We start from the raw sequence: 18,496 nt of genomic DNA on the forward strand, positions 1-18,496 counted from the left end.
AGCCTTGCCAAGGTGGAGGGCTTTTTGGCTACTTTGTAGAGTTCTAGAGGGATGACTTCATGAACTTCTACCTCCTCTCCAATCATGATGCTATGGATCATGATGGCCCGATCCACAGTTACTTCGGATCGGTTGCTAGTGAGGATGATAGAGCGTTGGATGAACTCCAAGCATCCTCTAGCCACAGGCTTAAGGTCCAGTCTTCTCAATTGAACTGGCTTGCCTTTTGAGTCTCTTTTCCATTGAGCTCCTTCCACACATATGTCCATGAGGACTTGGTCCAACCTTTGATCAAAGTTGACCTTTCTAGTGTAAGGGCGTGCGTCCTCTTGCATCCTAGGCAAGTGGAACGCCAAACTTACATTTTTTGGACTGAAATCTAAGTATTTCCCCCGAACCATTGTAAGCCAATTCTTTGGATTCAGTTTCATACTTTGATCATGGTTCCTAGTGATTCATGCATTGGCATAGAACTCTTGAACCATTAAGATTCCGACTTGTTGAATGGAGTTGGTAAGAACTTCCCAACCTCTTCTTTGGATCTCATGTCGGATCTTTGGATACTCATTTTTCTTGAGCATGAAAGGGACCTCAGGGATCACCTTCTTCTTGGCCTCAACTTCATAGAAGTGGTCTTGATGTACCTTTGAGATGAATTTTCCCATCTCCCATGACTCATTGGTGGAACTTTTTGTCTTCCCTTTCCTCTTTCTACAGGTTTCTCCGGCCTTAGGTGCCATAAATGGTTATGGAAAAATAAAAAAGCTATGCTTTTACCACACAAAACTTAGAATGTTGCTCGCCATCGAGCAAAGAAAAGAAAGAATAGAAGAAGAAGAAGAAGATATGAAGGAGAAGGAGAGATGTGTGGGTTTCGGCCAAGGGGGAGAAAAGAGGGTTGTGTTGTGTGAAAATGAAGAAGGATGGAGGGATTTATAGAGTGGAGGGAGAGGGAATGGGGTTCGGTCATTTAGGGTGGGTTTGGGTGGGAAAGAGATTTAAATTTGAAGGTAGGTGGAGTTTATGGGGAAGAGTGGATGGATGTGAGTGGTGAAGAGGTGATGGGAAAGAGAGATTGTGGTGATTGGTGAAGGGTGTTTGGGGAAGAGTGTTATTGGATTGTGTGAAGAAGAGAGAAGGTGAGTTGAGGTAAGTGGGGATCCTGTGGGGTCCACAGATCCTGAGGTGTCAAGGATTTATCATCCATGCACCAATTAGGCGTGTAAAATGCCCTCTGCATGCAATCCTGGTGTTTAACGCTAGATTGATGGTTATTTCTGGTGTTAAACGCCCAGATGTAGCCTATTTCTGGCGTTTAACACCAGCCTGATGCTTATTTCTGGCGTTAAATGCCAGCTTTCCTCAGAGTGCAATCCTGGCATTTAAACACCAGACTGCTGCTTGTTTTGGCGTTCAACGCCAGCTTCATGCTCTGTTCTGGCATTAAACGCTAGCTAGATGCTCCTTACTGGCATTTAAATGCCAGTAAGCTCTTCCTCCAGGGTGTACTGTTTCTTCTGCTGTTTTGATTCTGTTTTTAATTTTAGTAATTGTTTTGTGACTCCACATGATCATAAACCTAATAAAACATAAAAGAACAATAAAAATATAGATAAAAATTGGGTTGCCTCCTAATAAACGCTTCTTTAATGTCAATAGCTTGACAGTGAGCTCTCATGGAGCTTCACAGATGTTTAGAGCATGATGAGGATCTCCCAACACCAAACTTAGAGTTTGGCTGTGGGATCTTCTCAACACCAAACTTAGAGTTTGATTGTGGGGGCCTTGTTTGACTCTGTATTGAGAGAAGCTTATCATGCCTCTTTTTCATGTTTATAGAAGGATAACCTTGAGCCTTAAACACAAGGTAGTCCCCATTCAATTGAAGGACTAGCTCTCCTCTGTCAACATCAATCACAGCTCCTGTTGTGGCTAGGAAGGGTCTTCCAAGGATGATGCACTCATCCTCATCCTTCCCAGTGTCTAAGATTATGAAATCAGCAGGGATGTAAAGGCCTTTAACCTTTACCAACACATCCTCTACTAATCCATAAGCTTGTTTTAATGATTTGTTTGCCATCTCTAATGAGATTCTTGCAGCTTGTACCTCAAAGATCCCCAGTTTCTCCATTACAGAGAATGGCATAAGATTTATACCTGACCCCAGGTCACACAGAGCCTTCTCAAAGGTCATGGTGCCTATGGTACAGGGCATTAAGAATTTACCAGGATCTTGTTTCTTTTGAGGTAAAGTTTGCTGAACCCATGTATTTAGTTCACTAATGAGCAAAGGAGGTTCATCTTCCCAAGTCTCATTACCAAACAACTTGGCATTCAACTTCATGATGGCTCCTAGATATTGAGTAACTTGCTTTTCAGTTACATCTTCATCCTCTTCAGAGAAAGAATAGTTCTCAGAGCTCATGAATGGCAGAAGGAGGTTTAATGGAATCTCTATGGTCTCTATATGAGCCTCAGATTCCTTTAGGTCCTCAATAGGGAACTCCTTTCTGTCTGGAGGACGTCCCATGAGGTCTTCCTCATTGGGATTCACGTCCTCCCCTTCCTCTTTGGATTCGGCCATTTTGATAATATCAATGGTCTTGCACTCTCTTTTTGGATTCTCTTCTGTATTGCTTGGGAGAGTACTAGGAGGAGTTTCAATGATTTTCTTACTCAACTGACCCACATGTGCCTCCAAATTTCTAATGGAGGACCTTATTTCATTCATAAAACTTAGAGTGGCCTTAGATAGATCAGAGACTATGTTTGCTAAGCTAGAGGGGCTCTGCTCAGAATTTTCTGTCTGTTGCTGAAAAGATGATGGAAAAGGCTTACTATTGCTAAGCCTATTTCTTCCACCATTATTAAAGCCTTGTTGGGGCTTTTGTTGATCCTTCCATGAGAAATTTGGATGATTTTTCCATGAAGGATTATAGGTGTTTCCATAGGATCATAAGCTTCTTCTTCAGAAGATGCCTCTTTAGTACTGTTGGATGCATTTTACAATCCATTCAGACTCTGAGAAATCATGTTGACTTGCTGAGTCAATATTTTGTTCTGAGCCAATATGGCATTTAGAGCATCAATTTCAAGAACTCCCCTCTTCTGAGGCATCCCATTACTCATAGGATTCCTCTCAGAGGTGTACATGAATTGGTTGTTTGCAACCATGTCAATGAGTTCTTGAGCTTCTGCAGGCATTTTCTTTAGGTGAATGGATCTACCTGCAGAATGGTCCAGTGACATCTTAGAGAACTCAGATAGACCATAATAGAATATATCCAAAATGGTCCACTCTGAAAGCATATCAGGAGAATACTTTTTGGTCAATTGCTTGTATCTTTCCCAAGCTTCATAGAGGGATTCACCATCTTTTTGCTTGAAGGTTTAAACATCCACTCTAAGCTTGCTCAGCTTTTGAGGAGGAAAGAACTTGGCCAACAAGGTCGTGACCAGCTTATCCTAAGAGTTCAGGCTATCTTTAGGTTGTGAGTCTAACCATGTTCTAGCTCTGTCTCTTACAGCAAAAGGGAAAAGCATGAGCCTGTAGACTTCAGGATCTACTCTATTAGCTTAACAGTATCATAGATCTGCAAGAACTCAGTTAAAAACTGGTAGGGATTTTCTGATGGAAGTCCATGAAACTTGCAGTTCTGTTGCATTATAGCAACTAGTTGAGGCTTCAGCTCAAAATTGTTTGCTCCAATGGCAGGAATTGAGATGCTTCTTCCATAAAAATTGGAAGTAGGTGTAGTATAATCACCAAGCATCCTTCTTGCATCTCTACCATTGTTATTGGGTTCGGCCATGTCTCTTTCTTTTTCGAGATTCTTTGTAAGATTTTCTCTGGATTGTTGTACTTTAGCTTCTCTTAGCTTCTTCTTCAGAGTCCTTTCAGGTTCAGGATCTACTTTAACAAGAATGTCAATGTCCTTGCTTCTGCTCATATGAAAAAGAAGAGAACAGAAAAGGAAGAGGAATCCTCTATGTCACAGTATAGAGATTCCTTTATGTGAGTAGAAGAAGAAAAGAATAGAAAAAGGAGAAGAGGAAAATTCGAACATCAAGGAGAAGAGAGGTTTCAAATTTTTAGATGAAGAGAAGTGTTAGTAAATAAATAAAATAAATAGAAAGAGATGAGAAGGAGAGAATTTCGAAAATTGTTTTTGAAAAAATGGTTAGTTATTTTCGAAAATTAAAAGAAGAAATAAAATTAAAATTAAAATTTGAATCAATTAGTTAATTAAAAGAATTTTGAAAAAGAGGAGGGTGATTTTCGAAAATTAGAGAGAGGAAAGTAGTTAGGTGGTTTTGAAAAAGATAAGAAACAAACAAAAAGTCAATTAGTTAGTTGAAAAAGATTTGAAAATCAATTTTTAAAAGATAAGAAGTTAGAAAAGATTTTGAAATTAAATTTTTTGAAAAAGATATGATTTCGACAAAGATATGATTGAAAAGATATGATTGAAATTTATTTTGAAAAAGATTTGAAAAGAAAATTAAAAAGATTTGATTTTTAAAATTAAAATTGATTACTTGACTAACAAGAAACTAAAAGATATGATTCTAGAATTTAAAGATTGAACCTTTCTTAATAAGAAAGTAACAAACTTCAAATTTTTAAATCAATCACATTAATTATTAGTAAAGTTTTTGAAAATCATGAAATAAAGATAAGACAAAGATTTTGAAAATAAATTTTTATAAAAATAAAATTTTCGAAAATAATAAAAAGAAAAAGAAAAAAATTTGATTTTGAAAAAGATTTTGAAAAGATAAGATTTTTAAAATTGAAATCTTGGCTTGACTAACAAGAAACAACTTATTTTTAAAAAATTTTTACTAAGTCAACCCAAAGATTTCGAAATTTAGGAGTAAAATAAGGAAAAGATATTTTTTTTGAATTTTTAATGATGAGAGAGAAAAACACAAATATGACCCAAAACATGAAAATTTTGGATCAAAACAAATGATGCATGCAAGAACACTATGAATGTCAAGATGAACACCAAGAACACTTTGAAGATCATGATGAACATCAAGAACTTATTTTTGAAAAATTTTCAAGAAAAGAAAAACATGCAAGACACCAAACTTAGAAATTTTTCATGTTTAGACACTATGAATGCAAAAATACATATGAAAAACAACAAAAGACACAAAACAAGAAAATATGAAGATCAAACAAGAAGACTCATCAAGAACAACTTGAAGATCATGAAGAACACCATGCATGAATTTTTTTGAAAAAATGCATAAATTTTAAAAACATGCAATTGACACCAAACTTAAAAATTGACACTAGACTCAAACAAGAAACACAAAAATATTTTTTTGATTTTATGATTTTATAATCTTTTGGATTTTTCAAAAATTAATTTTGGAAAAACGAAAAACAAAGAAAATTTTTTTTGAAAAGAAAATTACCTAATCTGAGCAACACGATGAACCGTCAGTTTTCCAAACTCGAACAATCCCCAGCAACGGTGCCAAAAACTTGATAGCGCGAAACTGTGATCATCAACAAGGGCTCCAATAACTTGGTGCTCTCAAACGTGAATCACACTTTGTCACAACTCCGCATAACTAACTAGCAAGTGCACTGGGTCGTCCAAGTAATACCTTACGTGAGTAAGGGTCGATCCCACGGAGATTGTTAGTATGAAGCAAGCTATGGTCATCTTGTAAATCTCAGTCAGGCGGATAATAATAGTTATAATGGTTTTTGAAAATAAAGATAAATAGAGCCTAAACTAAAGATAGAGATACTTATGTAATTCATTTGTGTGAATTTTAGATAAGCGCATGAAGATACTATGTTCCTTCTGAATCTCTGCTTTCCTACTACTTTCATCCAATCATTCTTACTCCTTTCCATGGCAAGCTGTATGTTGGGTTTCACCGTTGTCAATGGCTACCTCCTGTCCTCTCAGTGAAAATGGTCCAAATGCTCTGTCACAGCACGGCTAATCATCTGTCGGTTCTCGATCATGTCGGAATAGAATTCAGTGATTCTTTTGCGTCTATCACTACACCAAACACTCGCGAGTTTGAAGCTCATCACAGTCATTCAATCCTGGAATCCTACTCAGAATACCACAGACAAGGTTTAGACTTTCCAGATTCTCAAGAATGCTGCCAATGGACTCTAGCTTATACCACGAAGATTCTGATTAAGGAATCCAAGAGATACTCATTCAATCTAATGTAGAACGGAGGTGGTTGTCAGGCACATTTTCATAGGTTGAGAATGGTGATGAGTGTCACGGATCATCACATTCATCATGGTTAAGTACGAATAAATATCTTAGAATAAGAATAAGCGTGAATTGAATAGAAGAAAAATAATACTCGAGGTACAGCAGAGCTCCACACCTTAATCTATGGTGTGTAGAAACTCCACCATTGAAAATATATAAGTGATGATGGTCCAGGCATGGCCGAATGGCCAGCCCCCAAAATGTGATCAAAGATGTAAAATCCCTGATTAGACACTAGTACAATAGTAAAAAGTTCTATTTATACTAAACTAGCTACTACGATTTACAGAAATAAGTCTAAGTGTAGAAATCCACTTCTGGGGCCCACTTTGGTGTGAGCTTGGGCTGAGCTTGAGCTTTACACGTGCAGAGGCTTCTCTTGGGGTTAAACGCCAAGTTGTAACGTGTTTTTGGCGTTTAACTCTGGTTTGTGACGTGTTTCTGGCGTTTTACTTCAGAATGCAGCATGGAACTGGGGTTGAACGCCAGTTTGCGTCATCTAAACTAGAATAAAGTATGAACTATTATATATTTCTAGAAAGCCCTGGATGTCTACTTTCCAATGCAGTTGAGAGCGTTCCATTTGGAGTTCTGTTGCTCCAGAAAATCTTTCTCGAGTGCAGGGAGGTCAGAATCCAACAACATCAGCAGTCCTTTGTCAGCCTCCTATCAGATTTTTGCTCAGGTCCCTCAATTTCAGCCAAAAAATACCTGAAATCATAGAAAAACACACAAACTCATAGTAAAGTCCAAAAATGTGAATTTTGCATAAAAACTAATAAAAACATCCGTAAAAGTAGCTAGATCCTACTAAAAACTACCTAAAAATAATGCCAAAAAGCGTATAAATTATCCGCTCATCATTCTCGCATCTTCGATTCCCAAATTCTTGATACACATCCTCATTGAAGCTTCAACCATAGCCATTTGATTGGTATGTATCTTGGAATGGTTCTTGTTTATAGCACAATTGGGAAGGTTGTTGCCAAGAGGGTTGATCAAATCCTTGAGGCTCCTCCCATCTTCGATTATTCCATCCTTGATACATGTTTTCATTGCAATTTCTATCTCCTACAACATAGTTGTAACCACACTCATGGCCAAAAGGATGAGAATTCATAGTGAGAGTGAGAATGAGAGCTAACAAAAATAAGCAACAAAGTCCTAAACCTAACAAAAACTAACAAACAAGCAAAAGACAATCATATTCATAATAGCCAATAATATAACACCATTGCAATTCCCCAAAAACGGCACGATTTTGATAAGAGAAAAATGTCGTATCGGTATAGAATTTCTCAAAATTATTCTCGCTGCAGTTATAGTTCTACACCAACAAAGAGTCCTCCCAATTAAAAAATTGGTTTTGTCACAAGTACAAACCCCAATGAAAATTAATCGAAGTATTTAAACCTCGGATCGTCTCACAAGGAATTGCAATGAAGTGCTCAATGAATGTTTATGAAGATGCAAGGGGTTTGATTTGATAAGAGGGCAAGAAATTAAATGACAAGAAAAGTAAATCAAGGAAGCAATTAAAGCAAGTAATAAAGAGAGAGACATTCATGGCAAGGGTTGAGAATATAGGCTTTCTATCTTTGTCATACAAAGATTAATTCATCTTATTTAGTCAACTCCAACAAATGGAAGAATGTATCATGTTATCTTCACATAGGGAGAACGTCAAACAAGACTCGTTAATCACATCACAATAATAAACAAGAATTTATCTCATTACGTCATCCCCAACGATGGAAGAAGGTATCATATTATCCTCACACTCGAAGAGAGTCTAATAAGACTAGCTAATCTCAATCCATAAGTCCTAATGAACTTACTAATTGAATTAGCAAGAGATTAGAGTCAATGGAAATCATATTAACTAACAATTCTAGATCACCAATATAGGTTGGGTATTCATGACTCAAGATTGGCTAGTTCCTCTTTCAAATCCAAGAATACTCAAGATCTACTCTAACATCCAACCAAGCATTTTATCAAACACTTGGAAGGCATAAAAGGGAAGCATAGTAAATTGCAAGGAAAGATAAAATCTACCAACTACCACTTGCAAGGAAAGTGAAATTCACAACTCAAATCAACAATAAAAGGGACATCAAACATCAAATTGCATTAAAGGAGATTTAAATCCAACATGAGTGCAAGAAAACTAAACATCACAAAATGAAAGAATTAATGAAAACTAACATAAGCAAGAAATCAATAATAGCAATGAAGATAAACATAAAAGAGACATGGAAACATAAAATTGCATTAGAAGAAATTAAGATCCAACAACGGTTCATCAACATAAAAGAGAGCAAAATAAGAAATGACAAGTAAAACTAGAAGAGCAAAGATGTAATAACAAGAAATTAAAAGGGAAGACTAAATCAAAACAAGAATTGAAAATTGGATTTAAGAGAATTAAACCTAAACTACCCTAAATTCTATAGAGAATGGAGAGCTTCTCTCTCTAGAATTCTAACCTAAACCATGATGCAAAAACTAAACTATGACTACTTGGTTCATTCCCCTTCAATCATTGAGTTCAATTGCATCAGAAATGAGTTGGATTGGGCCCAAAATGCTTCAAAAATTGCTGGCCACGAGTTGCCTTTAGTGAGTCACGCTGATCCACCCACGCGTGCGCATGGAGGATGCATACGTGTCCCTAAATGCCAGGCAACTATGGTAAATTATCTATCATTCTGAAGCCCCGGATGTTAGCTTTCTAGCGCAACTGAAACCCCCTCATTTAGACCTCTGAAGCTCAAGTTATGATCGATTGAGTAGGAAGAGGTCAGGCTTGACAGCTTTGCGATTCCTTCATTTCTTCATGAGTTCTCCCACTTTGCATGCTTTTCTTCATTCCTTCAACCCAATCTTTGCCTTCTAATCCTGAAATCACTTAACAAATATATCAAGGCATCGAATGGAATTAAAGTGAATTGAATTTATCTATTTTAAATCCTAAAAAGTATGTTTTCACACTTATGCACAAATTAAGGGAGAATTACAAAACCATGCTTTTTCTTTGAATAAATGTGAGAAAAGTTGATAAAATTCCCTAAATTATGCACAAGATAAACCACAAAATTGGGGTTTATCACCTTGTCATAAAGCATTTAGTATCCCAAAGAGGTGCTGGGTACTAATGTCTTAGGGATGAATTACAAGCCAGGTGCCTATGGTGTGAATGTGTTGAGGAGAGGCTTGAGTAAGTAAGTCCTCAGGGGTGTTTCAACACCTAGCACCTTGAACCAACTGGTTTGGGAGTGTTGGCTGAAAGTTTATCATAAAGAGCTGCCATAACATAGAGCACTTAGCTAAACAAAATAATAAGCCTCTAGCAAGAAGAAAAAGAAAGGAAAAAAGTTAAGCTAAGGATTAAAGAATAAGAGTCTCATAGAAGGCAACAGAGTTAGTACCTAATAGCATATTAGAGCCTAGAAACTAATAAGAGTATGAAGCTAAGTTGTCAATGCATAAAACTCCATGAACAAAGATTTGAAATCTCTCAATAAGGACTCATATCTCTTTGTATTTCATTCATTCTTCTTATGTTTTATCAATTATTTGGGGACAAGCAAGATTTAAGTTTGGTGTTGTGATGCCAGGGGATCTTGGCTAGTTTTACAAGCCATTTTCAATATGTTTTAGGTTACTTTCATGCATTTTCTTAGTCAATAAGCAAGCATTTAGATGAGTTATGTATGCATATCTTGATTCAACCAAACATTGTGAATTATAAATATTTTTGTGAGATTAATGCAAAGACTAATTGAAGCAATGAATGATGCATTATCTTGAGATTATAGCAAGGCTTTGATGTACTTGTTTGATTGATTACAGATAAGGAAAAAGCAGAGGCCAAGGTGGCGTTAGTAGCCAAATTAGGCACACAAACGCTAACACCAACATGAAGCAAATGAAGCAAAGGTGGCGTCAGTGGCAACTAACGGTAGTGCTAACATGGGGAGTGCAAGGAAAAGTGGCGTTAGTGGCAGTGTTCACCACCCACTAATGCCAGTGATGCCACAGCTTCATGGAAGGTGTGGTGTTCCAATGCTAACATGACTAAGGGAGGCTTGGTGGTGTTAGTGGTGGCGTTGGTGCCCACTAACGCTAGCGATAGTGTATGACAAGGCAAGATTGGTGGCGTTAGTGGCCACGTTAGTGCCACTAACGCCAGGAGCAATGCTGGATAAGGGCAAGGTGTGGTGTTAGTGGCCATGTTAGTGCCACAAACGCCAGGGGTAACGCTGGACCAAGGAATTTGTGGTGTTAGTGGTGACGTTAGTGACACTAACACCAGCGAGCCATGCAATGTACATAGTGTTATCAACAATAACACCAATGCTGCCTCAACTAATACCATCCAAAAAGCTGAGAAAAGCCCAAAGAGTTTGCTAACTACTTCAACTAAGGCAAAGGGCCCACATCCGGATACTTGAAGACTCACCTGAAGATTGAAGAAGTAGTATATATAGGAGTAGTTTTGAAGTTTAGTGGAAGATCCAAAGGGATCCGGAATTGTAAACACTCGTTAGTTTTCTTTGTACTTAGCTTTTCTTTTTATGAACTTTTCTTTTCGTTTTGAGTTTTCCAAAGCCATGATCAACTAAAACCCTTTTTATCGGGGGAGGGAGCTCTATTTTAATTCAATGGATCAATAATATTTCTTGTTTTCTTCTTTTATTCATCTCTTTTTTATTTACTTGAAAGCTTTCAGACTTCATCCAATTGCTCAATTGTCTCGGAAGAGAAATTGAGCATACTTAGATTCCATCTGATCCTTGGAAGGGGAATGATGGAATCATGCTAGAATTACTTTCTCATGCTTTACTAGATTGGTGGTTGGATGCATATAGTGACATATAATCCTCCCGATACTTTGATCCAGAAAAGTATGTGGTATAATCAGTGACCATTCTTCATCTCCTCCCATGAGTAATTAGATCAAGGAATTGGGCAATTGTTCAAGCTTAGAAAGATTGAATTGCCAAGGGATCGGGATTCAATCACTTAAGATTTCCAAGAGATCAATGAGTTGTATGGATTGAGGAAGAGATGAGAATGAATTGATCCAGAGAATGCAATATCTTCTGAACCCAATGAGCTTTCCCATTCTTATCTCCCCATTCTCATATTCTGTTTACTTTTATGCTCTTCACCCCATTCCTATTTAATTTCTTGTCAGTTACTTTCCGCAAATTTACATTCAAGCAATTTACATTGTTGCAATTTAATTCCGCAGTTTACCTTTCCGTCATTTACATTTTTTGTCATTTACGTTTCTCGCCATTTCTTGATGTGAGTAAAACCCGTAGGCTTAGAATTTCTTCTCGGTAAAAGAGAAATAACCTCGTTGCAAGTATAGTTCCAAACCAACAAGTAATGGTCAATCAAAGTTTAATTTTTGGTTGTCACAAATCCAACCCAATAAAGATAACCGAGAGTATTAGTCCTGGGTCGTTCTCCCTAGGAATTACAATTGAGTGCTCAATTATTGGTTATGAGTTTCATGGGGTGTTGGGTTGATAAAACAAGAAATTAAAAAGGCAACAAAAGTAAAGCAAGCAACTAAAGAAAGCAAGTAATAAAGAGAGACATTCATGGCAAGGATTGAGAATATAAACTTTCTATCCTAGTCATTAATTATCACACAATAGTTAACAAGAGTTAATCATATTAAGTCATCTTCAACAACGGAAGAAGGTATAATGTATCTCCAACATAGGAAGAAAGTCAAATAGGACTAGTTAATCTCAATCCAAAAGTCATAATCAACTCACTAATTGAATTAGCAAGAGATTAGAGTCAATGGAAATAATATTAACTAACAACTCTAGATCACTAACATAAGTTGGGTATTAATGACTCAAGAGCACCTAATTTTTCTTTCCAAGCCAAGAATGCTCAAAAAGCTACTCTAACATCCAACCAAGCATTTTGTCATACACTTGGAAGGCATAAAATAAAGGCATGGCAAATTGCAAGTAAGAATAAAATCTACAACTATCCAATGCAAGAAATTAACAATAGCAACTCAATTAAACATCAAAGAAACATAAAACATGAATTGCATTAAAAGGAAATCCAAATCCACAAATAGTGCATGAACATAAAAATAACATAAAAGGGAAATTAACAAGTAACATTAAGAGAACAAAGATGTGGGAACAAGAAATTGCAAAGAAAACATGAAAATAAGAAATTAAGCCTAAATCTAAGAGAGATTTACCTAATTCTAACCTAATTCTAGAGAGAAGAGGGAGCTTCTCTCTCTAGAAACTACCTAAAGCATGATTCCTACCTAATCTAATTGCTACCCCCCTTGTTTCCTCTTGAATTCTGCATCAAATAGCTTCAGAAATGAGTTGGATTTGGGACTGGAATACTCAAAAATTGCCCCAGCGTTTTCACTTTAATGAGGTCACGTGATCAGCGTCACGCGTGTGCGTGAACAACGCATGCGTGTCGCTGGCAGATTCCCTGCTTATGCGTACGCATGGGTGATGCATGCGCATGTCCGTGAATGTCCTCTTCATGCGTACGCGTGGATGACACGTGCACGTGGCCTTGATTCCTCTAAATGCTCATTTCTTCATGAATTATCCTCTTTGCATGCTTTTCTCTTTACTTGTTCAATCCAATCCTTGCCTTATGAACCTGAAATCACTCAACAAACATATCAAGGCATCGAATGGAATTAAAGTGAATTGGATTTAGCTATTTTAAGGCCTAAAAAGTATGTTTTCACTCTCAAGCACAAATTTAAGGAGAATTACAAAACCATGCTATTTCATTGAATAAATGTGAGAAAAGTTGATCAACACAATATAACCCACAAAATTGGTGTTTATCAATCGATCCTCACTCACTTTAGGTATTACTTGGATGACCTGGTGTAGTTGCCGGTTAAGTTGTGGACATTCTAATTCCACACCAAGGGTCTCTCCCTCTTTAAGCTTCCCGAGTACTAGTGTTTCCGATAGGATCCTCTTAAAGTGGTTGAAGGCTTCCTTGCAAGGCGAGGTCCATTCAAAGGCTATTCCCTTTTTCATTAAATTGAAAAAAAGAAAGGCATTTGTCGCCTAGGCCCCGAGGAAACGAGACAAAGCCGTGAGCCTACCGACCAGCATTTGTACGTCCTTGACATACCCTTGGCTTGTCATCCGAAGGATGGCTTCGCATTTGTCTGGGTTGGTTTCAATCTCTCTTTGCCTGATAATAAAGCCCAAAAACTTTCCTACCTTCATTGCAAATGCACATTTCAGAGGGTTCAACCTCATATTGTGCTTCCGAAGTGACCCGAAGACAACTTCTATGTCGGCAACCAAGTTGCTTGGTTTAGCTATCTCCACCAACTTGCCAATGAGCTCCTTGAAGACTTTGCTCATTAATATTTGATATGTGGCTCCTGAATTCATTAGTCCAAACGGCATGACCTTTTAGCAGTAAGTCCCCGTTGGCGTTATGAATGCCATTTTTTCCTCGTCAGGGCAGTGCATCAGGATCTGATTGTACCTTAAGTACATGAAGTTCAGAGACCGGTACCCTACAGCCGCATCTACTAGAGCATTAATACGGAAAAAATTAATTTTCACATAATTACTACCGGCAAGTATACCGGGTCATATCAAGTAATAAAACTCACTTAGAGTGAAGTCAATCCTATGAGGATTAGTGGATTAAGCAATTTTTAGTTAAATAGTGTTCTAGTTAGGCAGACAGATTGTGATTTCTTGAGATATTTAACATGAAAATAAAGTGCAGGAATGTAAATGGCGGGAAATTAAAATGACTGCAAGTAAAAGAGAAGGAATTAAATGACTGGAAGTGTAAATAGCAGAAACTTAAAATGCAAGAAAGAAGAACTGAAATGTAAATAGGAGAAATGTAAAATTGCAAGAATGTAACTGGAATGTAGATGACTGAGATTCTAAATTGCAGAAATGAAGTAGGGGAATTGAGTGTTGGGAGAAATTAAAAAGAAATTGAAGTGAGACTTTGTGATGGGTGAGATCACTAGGGATCAGAAGTGTTGATTTTTCATGAATTAATGATGATCACTTTCTTCTCAATCATGTGAACAGATCTATGGAAAATTGTGAATAAATGGATCCCAATCTCTTGGTGATTCAATTTCTCTTGTCACAAACAATTGCCAATCTCTTGATCTAATTGCTCATGAGAAGAGGTGAAGATCGATTGCTAATCCCAGAGGCCACACAACTCTCAGGATTTCAATCCAAGGTGGTTATATCTCACATACCAACCCAGAATATATCAATCAAGAAAATCATGAGAAGATAAACCCCAAACTGAATTCTATGACTCCTTTCTCAGGTTCATCACATAATTCAAATAGATTCAGTCCCTCTCTCGATAGTAATTGAATCTGTGAAGCACAAGAGTTTCCTCTTAGATGGGTCACTTGAATTAAGAAGAAGAGAAGAATTATCAATTCAATAAAACCAACAGAGCTCCTCCCCCTAGTAAAAATGGGGTTAATGACTCAAAGCTCCAAGTACAAGTTGAAGTTCAAAACTGAAAATTAAACTAAGCATCGAAAAAGAAAAATAGAAGAAAACTGGAAATAAAAGTGAAACTGGAAATAGTATAAAGTCTGAGTAGAAAGTAGAATCTAAAAAGTGCAAAAAGTACAAAACAGATCTAAAGAGAAAAGAAACTAAAAAAGAAGATCCCCCAGAAGTTCTTTCTGATTCAATATGCCCCCATTTTATACTGGTTTTGTGGCTTCTTCAATTTTACTTGCAAGTTGCTCAAAGTGGGCTTTTAGTTGTTACGGTGTGGATGCTCCCAGGAGAACGTAGCGTTCTTGAGTAGAGCGTAGCACTCGTGCATCCACGCACACGCATCGTCACCATCTCAGTACTAGTTATGCGTACACGTCATATACGCCTACACATCCTTTGCAGCGCTCTCCATGTAAGCATAGCGCTTGCGCCAAGAGCACTCTCCATGCGTATGCGTCATTCACGCGTATGCGTGGATTTCAAAATGTCACTTCCATCCTGCCGCTCTATCCACGCGTTTGCATGACCCATCACAATTGCCACTTCCACACGTACGCGTCAGGGACGCGTACGCGTCGATAGCCAAACTTTAATTTCAACTTTGAAGGTTATCGCAGGCGCTCTTTGATGAAGAATGCAGTGATCTTAGGTGAAGAGTGTAGATCCCTCCCACGCGTATGCGTCGTCCACGCGTACACGTGGCCTTTCGAGGATGTCACTTCCACGCGTATGCGTCACCCACGCGTACAAGTCGCTAGTCAAATTTTCTTGGGTGAAGAACGTTGCGCTCTTTAAAAGAGAGAGCGTAACGCCAAGGGTTGTGCTACAGGGGAACGTAGCGTTCTTCAAGCAACCATAGCGCTAAGGTATTGTGTTCTTCTCCCCTGTCATGATCATAAAACAAAATTGCAATACATCAAAGCTCTGTCTCTTGAGGAATTGCATAGAATCATCCACAAAATCACTTAGTCCTTGACATATTAGTGTATGATGAGAACTTCATTCAGATGCTTGTTTATTTTGAATAAAATGCATGAAATTAAGCTAACACTACTTAAACTAACTAGCTAATTTAACCAAAATGCGAATGCATCACAACGCCAAACTTAAAATGTTGCTTGTCCTCAAGCAAAAGTTAAAAGAGCTTTAACAATAACTGAAATGCAAGGATTGTAAGAAAGAACACAGAAGAAATTTCTACTTATGGGTCTAGCATCATCCTACTCAATGGGTTTCTTTGTTTCATTCAATTAGATATGGCTCCTGAACTTATATGAGTTCTCTGCATAAGATGATTATTTATATGCTACTTGGTTGATTCTATGAGACTTCTTTCTTATTACACTGTTATATCATCCTCAACATATTCTTTTACTTCTTTCAGAGCTTTCTTATTTCATTTGAGCCTAGTATCTTGTCTTGAGGTGGCTTTTTATCTTAAGCTTTCAATCAACAATCCCAAACCAGTTGGTTTAAATTGTCAGGTGTTCAAATACCCCTTCGAATTTATTTGCTCAAGACTCATTCCTCAACACATTTATACTACAGGCATATAACTTGAATTTGTCTTTGAATAGTGGTGTCCAGCACCTCTTTGGGTTACTAAATGTTTTGTTGCAAGGCTACTCTTGATAGTGGGTTTTCAATCGATAATCCTTAGTCGCTAACTCAAGTTTCCAAGTGATGAAGCACTCTGCAGATTTACTAACCCAAGTATGTCCTTGAACATAAACACCACAGACACATATTCAAAGTTTTAGTCATTGATGCCTAGCTTCTTTCTTTTGTTTTTCTCTTGTTTCTTTTCTTTGTTTTTGCTCTTGTCAAGGATCTTTGTTCACCATATTTTTAGAGTCTCATCATATCTAACCAACAGTTCTCAAGCAAGCATCTTAATTTCCCTGATTTCTTAGGCCATAACCTAATCATAATCACAACCTGTGCACCACCATGTTCACAAGACTTATCTATTCCTCCTAGGCTAGAATTTTTCTTTGTTTTTATTCATGACAATCCTTTTATTGAATTTTTAAAGGATTTGCAACAAGAAAACATTCTAAGTAGATGAGTGATGCACAAACAAACAGCCAATCATAACAATGCAGAACATGAAGACTTATTCCAAACATAAAAGTGCATAACATAAAAACTTAGAAGGCACATCATTTTTCAGATATGCATCTTCCTTTTTTATTTAAAGCTATGAAAGGGACTCCACCACCTCTAGTTTTTGTGACCTTTCCCTTTGCTTGATTCTCCTTTCTTTTCTTTCTTCTTTGGCTTCTGCTTCTTCTTCCTCCTTGCTTCTTGTTGTTTTGATAACTGCTCTACCTCATCCTAAAGTCCAGCATCCATCAAGATTTGCTTCATCCTTTTTTCATTCCTTTTTGCTCTGACCAATTGTGTCTCTCCTAATTCAGGGCACTGTGGATATGGTTTGATCTCTCAGTTCAAGACTGGCATGCTGATAGTTAGGTAGTTTAGCTTTGCTTGAGTCTCTACATCATATTCCATTCTATCCAAGTGCCTAGCCTCTCCAGCTGTATGATATATATTTTTCCAACGCAAAAAGTTTTGCAGATATCCTTCAAGCTGATCTTGTCGTTCAGATATTTTGTTAAAAGACTCTTGGAATTTATTTGATTGCTCCCTGTGCTGATCCAGTAGTCTAGCTTGAAAGTCTCTTTGTTGATCCATTCTTCTTTGCTGGAAATTCTCTTGTCGCTCCATTATTTTTAGTTGGAAGTTGTAATGACCCAACTCCCAATATGCCATGGCCATAGAAAAAGCTAAGTGTCACTAACTTGTCCTTCCTAATTATTAACTACTATTTATTATATGAGCCTGTTCCTTGTTAGAGCGATGCCAATTTTATGAGTAACTTTTTTTTATCGTCGCGGATGATAAGGTAAAATAAACAAGCATACATTGAGAGAAATAAAAAGGAAGCATAAAGAAATATAGAAATACAACTGATAATATACATCATGTGCACTATAACAAAACATGTAGCGTTTACACAAGATCAAGTCAGTTTACATCCTTGTCAACTTACATAGCTAATATATACACAACACTCCCAAGGCCTGGCCCATACAAAAAGTCGTTAAGCTGGTGCCCAGACTAGCCTAACCACTATACAGCTCCTAGCTCTCAGGTGTACTAACACAAATGAGAGACTAACTAACAGATAATGTCAGACTAGAGTGTCATCAAAAGAATGCTCCCACTACTGTCAGACTATATTTACACATGGCCGTTCAGAAAATCGTTATGAGGCTCGCCCACCTCCTCATAATGCTCTATCTCTATCTCAGGATCCTTCTCCTCCGCGTCATCTGTAGATACAGCTATACGCTCAGAACCACCAGAAGTACTACTGTCACTATGTACAAAATTATTCGCGAGCACAAATCCATTCGCGTATATCGGAGCTACCCCATCGTCCGATAGTGCCGGCTCATTAGGCTGTAGAAAATCAGGGATTGGCTCAGGGGGAAGTCCCACTCTGGTGGAATCACAAGTACGTAATCACCAGCTAACTCAGGCTTATCAGGTATGATAGGCTCAGGTGCCTCCTCATTCAAGGGTTGAGCTGGTATAGGGTGTCCAGGACCGTCGGGAAAAAGATATCCAGGTGCGTCAGGGTGTAACCAGGATAAAGGAATGTCGTAAGGAGCATCGGAG

The 18,496-nt window shown here is 37.6% G+C and overlaps 1 non-coding gene across 1 annotated transcript; it reads left to right on the plus strand.

The window, feature by feature from the left end:
* Nucleotides 1-3,303: 3,303 nt before the first annotated feature.
* On the plus strand, nucleotides 3,304-3,411 carry LOC130958594 (small nucleolar RNA R71). The gene has a single exon (XR_009077707.1). It is a non-coding gene; the product is annotated as a small nucleolar RNA R71 (small nucleolar RNA).
* The last annotated feature ends 15,085 nt before the right edge of the window (nucleotides 3,412-18,496 follow it).

The sequence above is a fragment of the Arachis stenosperma genome, chromosome 10, assembly GCF_014773155.1.
Source record: "Arachis stenosperma cultivar V10309 chromosome 10, arast.V10309.gnm1.PFL2, whole genome shotgun sequence".
Taxonomy (NCBI): domain Eukaryota; kingdom Viridiplantae; phylum Streptophyta; class Magnoliopsida; order Fabales; family Fabaceae; genus Arachis; species Arachis stenosperma.